Source organism: Tachysurus vachellii, chromosome 18, assembly GCF_030014155.1.
Source record: "Tachysurus vachellii isolate PV-2020 chromosome 18, HZAU_Pvac_v1, whole genome shotgun sequence".
In the NCBI taxonomy this organism is placed as follows: Eukaryota; Metazoa; Chordata; class Actinopteri; order Siluriformes; family Bagridae; genus Tachysurus; species Tachysurus vachellii.
In genome coordinates, this window is record NC_083477.1 from 13,079,272 (window position 1) to 13,086,382 (window position 7,111).

Below are 7,111 nucleotides of genomic sequence, written 5' to 3' on the forward strand. Positions count from 1 at the left end.
CCATTCAGAAATCATCCAACTGGCACCCAGTACATGACCAGTACAAGTGCAGCGAGATGAGGAGAGCTCAATATGCAGAAAGCAATAGATCTTTTTTATTATTTCTGGTTTGTTTGCTAGCCTAATTATTCGTTTATTTATTTAGTTACTGCATACGTCTATTGATCTATATTTCAAATCTTACCATACGTCAAATACAAAACCATATAACAGATGTTAAAATCATTGCAGCATAAAGAAATTAATGGGGCAAAAATAATTAAAAGAAAATGGCTAAAGAAAATACCCTCAAAATGGCAGCAAAGAAAAAGACACAATGTAAATGGAAGCTGTAAGTTGTAACAGCTGATATGTAAAAGGTTTATTTATTTATTTATTTATTACTTATATTGGAAGTGCTTGTAGATATAAAATGATACATATTACAGAATTAATTAAAAATTATGACCTGCAGCAATAGGTACAGTGCTTACTGGGGTAACATTTTCATAGAAAGACATATTTTTTTTCACACATATGTTTCTAACTTCAAAGTAAATCGGGATGTCAAATATAATATCAGGTGCTTATTCATAAGATGTTTTAAGATTCATCTAAAATTTAATGTAAGGATATCCCAACAGAGGTAAAAAAAAAAGGTCTCACACCAAAAACCAACAGTGTTCTGATATATTTTATATCAGACCTGCAGCAATAAAATTATACTACAGGTTATACTGTTATATACTTCATCAGTTAAAAAAGTAAAAATTGTATTTTCTCATCAGAGACATTAAGTGAATCTATTAAGTGGTTTAAAAGCAGACTTGCATAGGGTCAAAGGTTAGTGAGGGCATGTTTAATCCCTGCACTGATTGAATCTGTCACTTCTCGTTGTTTATGCAGCTGCGAGGATCGCAGGATGGAGTGAGTGAGGGTAGGGAGAGGGTGCAAGAATCTGTGACCTTTGACCTGTGCCCCCTGAAGCACGCAAACATGGTTGGCATGGTGTGAACCCCAGAATACAGTGGCCTGAGTGGCCGGCGCTGAAGTGTTAAGCCTCTTGAGTGTAATGACCTTAACAGCACTATGTCACTCACTCTTACACACACACACACACACACACACATACATGCCCAATATAGTATTCTAATCCTACAGTGTCCTAATCAAGTTAAACTGATATCCTTGGAGGTTTGATAAAAAAAACAGAAAAACCTCACTACTTCTACTTGATGCCTTCTCTGTTATTCCAAATATTGAAATCTTAAACATACATTAAATTTTAAACTATCGCATTTGCACACAGCTTTTCTCCGGCATTATGTATAAATTTGCTAAAATGTACACTTCCACACACTCTTCCTTTTTTCCCGAGGTAGCATCTGAATGAGCTCGACATCAGAGCCACTGCTTTGCTGTGGGTGTAGCTGGATTTGGGACAATGCTTGGCAATCAAAAGCAACGATCCTGGCTACATTGAGGCCAAGTTTCTGATTCCTTATGTCATTTTCAACTTGCATGGTCCACGTCTTCTTTGTTGCTGATCGCTGCACTTTCCACTGTGTGTGCCACTGAGAGCTGAAACGTCTGTTTGGTAGCCGGCTGGATTTCACCGTGCAAGTGGCCAAACCATCAGAACCATTGTCTTTGGATTTTCTTAACTGTGGCCTGTTGTGATGTTCAGCTTGCTGTGAATTCTCCAGGACCATTTACCTCAAATATTTAAACTCTTGACCTGTTTAGTTTGGACACCATTGAGGGGGACAATGGATTACAGTCCATCAGTTGCCAGGATCTTGGTTTGAAATGATTTTCAAGGCATAAAACTGCATGGCATGTGCAGTGTTGTCAAGAATGTCTAAGGCCTCTGCTATAGGCTCTGTGAATATGGCACTGTCATCTGCAAACATCAGATGGGTAACTAAGTGGTTTTCATGGTACGGAATGTTTTCCTAATAATTGCTACATTGAGGGGCAGTGGAGAGACAATGTCATCCTGGAGAACTGGGTCTGGATGGAAAACTCCTTAGACAGATTATTTTGACTGTGCACAAAGCTATATATTGCTTGGAGGAACAACACGACTTTCTGAGGCACATGCTAATTTTTCAGTGATTTCCATAATGCTGGCCAATGCACACAGTTGAAAGCCACTCTAAAGTCAACAAAAATGATGACATTTTGCTTTCCATTTTATAGAGTGATCAAATGTCTTTCATGAAGACTTTTTGCTGATGATCGAGCGCACATCATAGCCTCTGCAAATCTTTGAACTGTCACATTTTTCAAGATTGGCTCACTTCCACACTACCTCTGTGTCCCAGCTTAAATGTTAATTTAAACTGTTCCTCAAAATGTTCTTGATTTGCTACAGCCTGTAGAACATCTTTAGAAAGAAATAAAACCATTACCAATCCAAAATCTTTGAAAAATGCACATTTGACAAAAGATTAACTCAAGAAACATATATCTATAAGAGGTTCCCTGTATCCTTGGTAGAAAGGTCTATTATTTCAGAAAAGTCTAGAAGCTTTAACCCTTTTTACCAAAGCCAAAAGATGGAATTTCCATCTGTTTTGTGGTGCCCATGTTTAGCATTGAATTTGTCATGTCACACTCCATACTGGTGATTCATGGCTCATATAAAAATAGACACGCATGGCTTTGCCTACTAGGAACAATATTTTCAAGTTCCAGAAACTTCTCATCTTCTACTTGCTGCCTTCTCTGTTGTTCCATAATTTTGAAAGCTAAAACAAACATTATATGTTAAACTACTGCATTTGTGGCATTTCCCTCACATTATGTATAAATTTGTTATGGCCACACCACACATCTCTTTTCCTTCTTACTTTTTTCCTTAGCTAGCATCTGAATGAAGGTGATATCAGAGCAGAACGGAATGCTAGTGTACTGGTAAAAAAAAAACGGTTAAGGGACTATATTCAGAGCTCTAAATGTTTGAGAGAAACTCTGTAGAAGTTTATGAAGGTTTCTCTTTCAGAAAAAAAAAATCCAAAGATGTCTTGATGCAGTCCTTTTTCTTATCATGTAAAAATGCTGCAAATAAAATGCTATAGATTTTTTTTGTTTTTTATGTAATTCCAATGCTTGCAGAACAACTAATATTTTTAAGAAATATTGGAAATAAATTTGCTGTTGGTGTGAATATGCTGGTGGTGGCACTGTGCACCTTGTGGCCCAAGTCAGCAAAAAAATTAGATAAATTAAAATTGGTGTAGAGTAATTGGAAAGTGCATAATGGCTTCTCATTGCTCTAAATGTGGGCTGAGACAGAGTACAGGTGGTGGAAGTTGAGGTTAATTTTAATGTGTGTGTGTGTGTATGTGTGTATGTGTGTGTGTATGTGTTACCCAGTGGGGGACAGCAGATCACCTTACATTATCCTCTGAACTTCAAACGGTTAAAATCGTTAAGACTGTGAGCAACACACAAAATCAGAGGGGGTTCCTCACAGCTGTACTCTTCGTAAATTATACCTTCCATAACGTGAGTGTGTGTGGGGGTGGGATGGGGTGGGGGTGGGGGGTGGCGGTTGTGGTACTGTTAGTGTACAATGTACAGTTGGCACTATGCCCTATACAGGAGATATAACATTAGATAAATGGTCAAATCAAATATTCTTGGTAGCTTCTATAGTAACATGTATGTGATGTGATTTTAACTTTGTTCCTAGGATGAACTCTTTATAAACTGTGATACCACCAGGAAAAAGGAATTAACAAAAGATAAATTAATGAAAAAAATAACAAAGATTAGGCCATGTTTCACCCACTATTGAAGTGATCCAAAGAAGGACAACCAGCAAATCAGCGACAGGGACAACAGTGGTGTAATGTAATGTGTGATGTAAGTTGTTCACTTACCCGTCCCTGTACACATTAAGAATACACCTACAAGTACATAAATGAGTAGTGCTTGACCTCTGTAACATCTCCATCTACAGTTCCTTTGCCAGACAGCCAGAGGGAACCCTCACCCAAATTCTAGCACTTCCAGGTTACCCAGTCTCATCCGGGTTAAGCCTATTAAGATATTGCGCATGCTAGTACACAATGCAAAGTATTAACAATGTTTTATTGTGTACCAAGCCATGTTTTTTGTTTTCTTAGTTTGACCTAGCTTCCATTTCTTGTTCTGTCATTATTGTGTACTGTGTTTTGGATTTGTTTGCCATGTGGACTGTCTTTCTGTTTATATGAACTGTGCCTGCTTACTGACCATGCTTTCTGGTTATCATTTGGATTTGTTTGCCTGTGGATTTATGATTAAACGTCTGCACATGGATTCTGCTTCCAAAAATCTTTCATTGCTCATAAAGGGGAGTTGCTTGCAGCCTACCAAGATCAGCTAGCTGCACTTATTCACCTCATGCAAGCTATGCATAATCCTCACCCTAGTATGCCCAACCCCACTAGGATGGCACTTTCTGACAAATTTGATGGTTCTGTTGATAGCTGCAGGGGACTTGCAGAGACAGTGTGAGATCTTCTTCAACCACCAACCTGAGATTGGTGGCCAACTATTCTGTAAAATGTAGCCCTTTAGAACATTCAGCTGAGCAAAAAATGGGTGTCCCCCAAGGAACACCCATGCTGCCTTAGACACCAGCTTTTCTTCTAATTCGAATGCTTCTGACACTCGGGCCATCGCCTTCACATTACAAGTTGGACTGTTTCATGCAAATGAATTGCCACTTTAAAAAGTCTCCTCCCCATCCAATCCCATCATCCTTAGGTTTCCTTGGCTTAATGCCTATAACCCATTGATCTCCTGGCAATGCAAGAATTTGTCCCGCTGGTCCACCCACTGCCTTGACTACTGTTGCAAATCCACAACATCCTACCACCCCCACTGACCATGGGATTGTACCATAGAGCTACTACCCAACAACTCACATCCATGAAACTGAATCTACCCTTTTACCATCCCATAGATGCAGGCCCTGGAGGATTACACAGAGGAATGCAGGAATTATCTGTTCCTCCACCTCCCCAGCTGCATCCAGGTTTTTGTTTATGGAGGAGAAGGATGGTGGACTGAGGCCCTATATCGATTATCCCCTACCATTGGTCCCACCAGCCTTAGAACAGCTTCATGAGGCACGGATTTCCACCAAGTTGATCTTGAGGAGTGCATTCAACCTTATATGTAAATGTAAGGGGAACAGATCGAAAACGGCCCATTGTCATGACCCGGGGTCACTATGAATACCTGTGTATGCCATATGGTCTTACCAATGCATCAACGGTTTTTCAATCTTATGTTAATGAGATCTTCAGGGTCTTATTAAACCACTATGTGATCATTTAAATAGATGACTTTCTCCTCCCATATACTCTTAATCTCCCTTTCATGGTCAAACTGGACACCTCCTGTAGTGCTGCTTTCCAGTGTCCTCCGCAAAAACTCTTTCCATTCACGCTCTTCTCAATTCACAAAGGAAGCTCAACCTGGCAGAGGCAAATTTGACGTGGGTAACCATGGACTACTATCTATCAAAGTGGCTTGAGCCACTGGCTCAAGGGAGCTCGCAACCCCTTTGTTAATGGACCATATAAATTCTAGAGTATATCAACGATGCTGAGCAACTTAACCCCCAACAAGCTAGATGGACCATCTTCTTCACCCAGTTTAATTTATAGTGACATATTAAATTGGATCTAAGAATAGTAAGGCAGATACCCTTTCTCACCTTCATGACCCAGTTAATGAACCCTAGACTCTGGTGCCCATTTTGCCACCATCTGTAATCATCACTTCATATGCTGGGACATTATGAAAGGAATTCAAAGAGAGCAAAATGGCCCTCACTGACCTCAGATGTTAAGGACTATGTGACATCCTGTCCAGTTTGTGCACAGACCAGAACCTCCCACCAGCTACCAGCTGGTTTATTATAACCTATGCCAATACCCCACCGTCCATGGTCACACATCACGGTGGCCTTTGTTATTGACCTGCATTATTCCCTCACGATCACACCACAATGTTACTGCCGGTAGATTGGTTTTCCAAAGCCTGCCAGTTTGTACCCTTAAAGAGCCTCCCCACAGCAATGGAGACACTCCTTGAACATGTCTTCTGAAACTACGGACCTCCCGAAAGATGTAGTGTCAGACCGAGGCACTCAATTCACACTTGTTTTGGCGAGCATTTTGTAAACATGGGAATATCTTAGAACTGAGAACACTATCTTAAAACGTACTGCAGCCAGGGCCTGCCTCATAACCTTCCAGTATGTTCTGGGTTATCAGCCACCACTGTTTACTTGGTTGGGTAAACCCTCTAACATACCCAAATCAATGAATGGTTTCTGCGAAGCCAGGAGGTGTGGGAAAATGGGCACTTGCAAATAAAAAGAGCAAATTGCACCCAATGACTACAAGCTAACTGTAGAAGGTGCCTCCACCCACACCTGGCAAATGGTGTGGCTGTCCACTAAAAATCTCAGGATAAAATTACCCAGCAAATAGCTCATCCCAAAGTTCATAGACCCTTTCCAGATCATATGGCAAGTTAACCTGTTAACCTATCGACTACAGCTACCCCCAACTACTGCATATGTCCATTATTTCATTTCTCCTTGCTAAAACCAGCTCGAAACACTCCCAGAACAGACAACCAAGAGCCTCAGTCTCCACCATCAGTAAAAATTTTAGACCTCTCATTGATTACTGAGTTACATACACTGCACCTAGGTGCGTCCAAGGAAAAGAGCATAAGGAAGTGCCCCTAAAAGTACCCTAACATCTTCATTCGCAGTTCTTCTGCCAGACCAACAGAGGGAACCCTCAAATGAATTCTAGTACTTCCAGGTTAATCCAATTTAGACTATGCATATACTAGTACATGATGCAAAGAAATAACAATGTTTTCCTGTGTAAAAATCTGTGTTCCTTGCCACAGTGTCCATTTAACCTAGAGTGATTATTTGAGTGATTATTTGAGTTATTATATTCTTCCAGTTTGTACCCTTAAAGGGCCTCCCCACAGCAATGGAAACAGCTAGGACACTCCTTGAACATGTCTTCTGAAACTATGGAGCTCCCGAAAGATGTAGTCTTTGAAACAATCTGGCCATTTTCCTCTGCCCTTTCTTAATAAT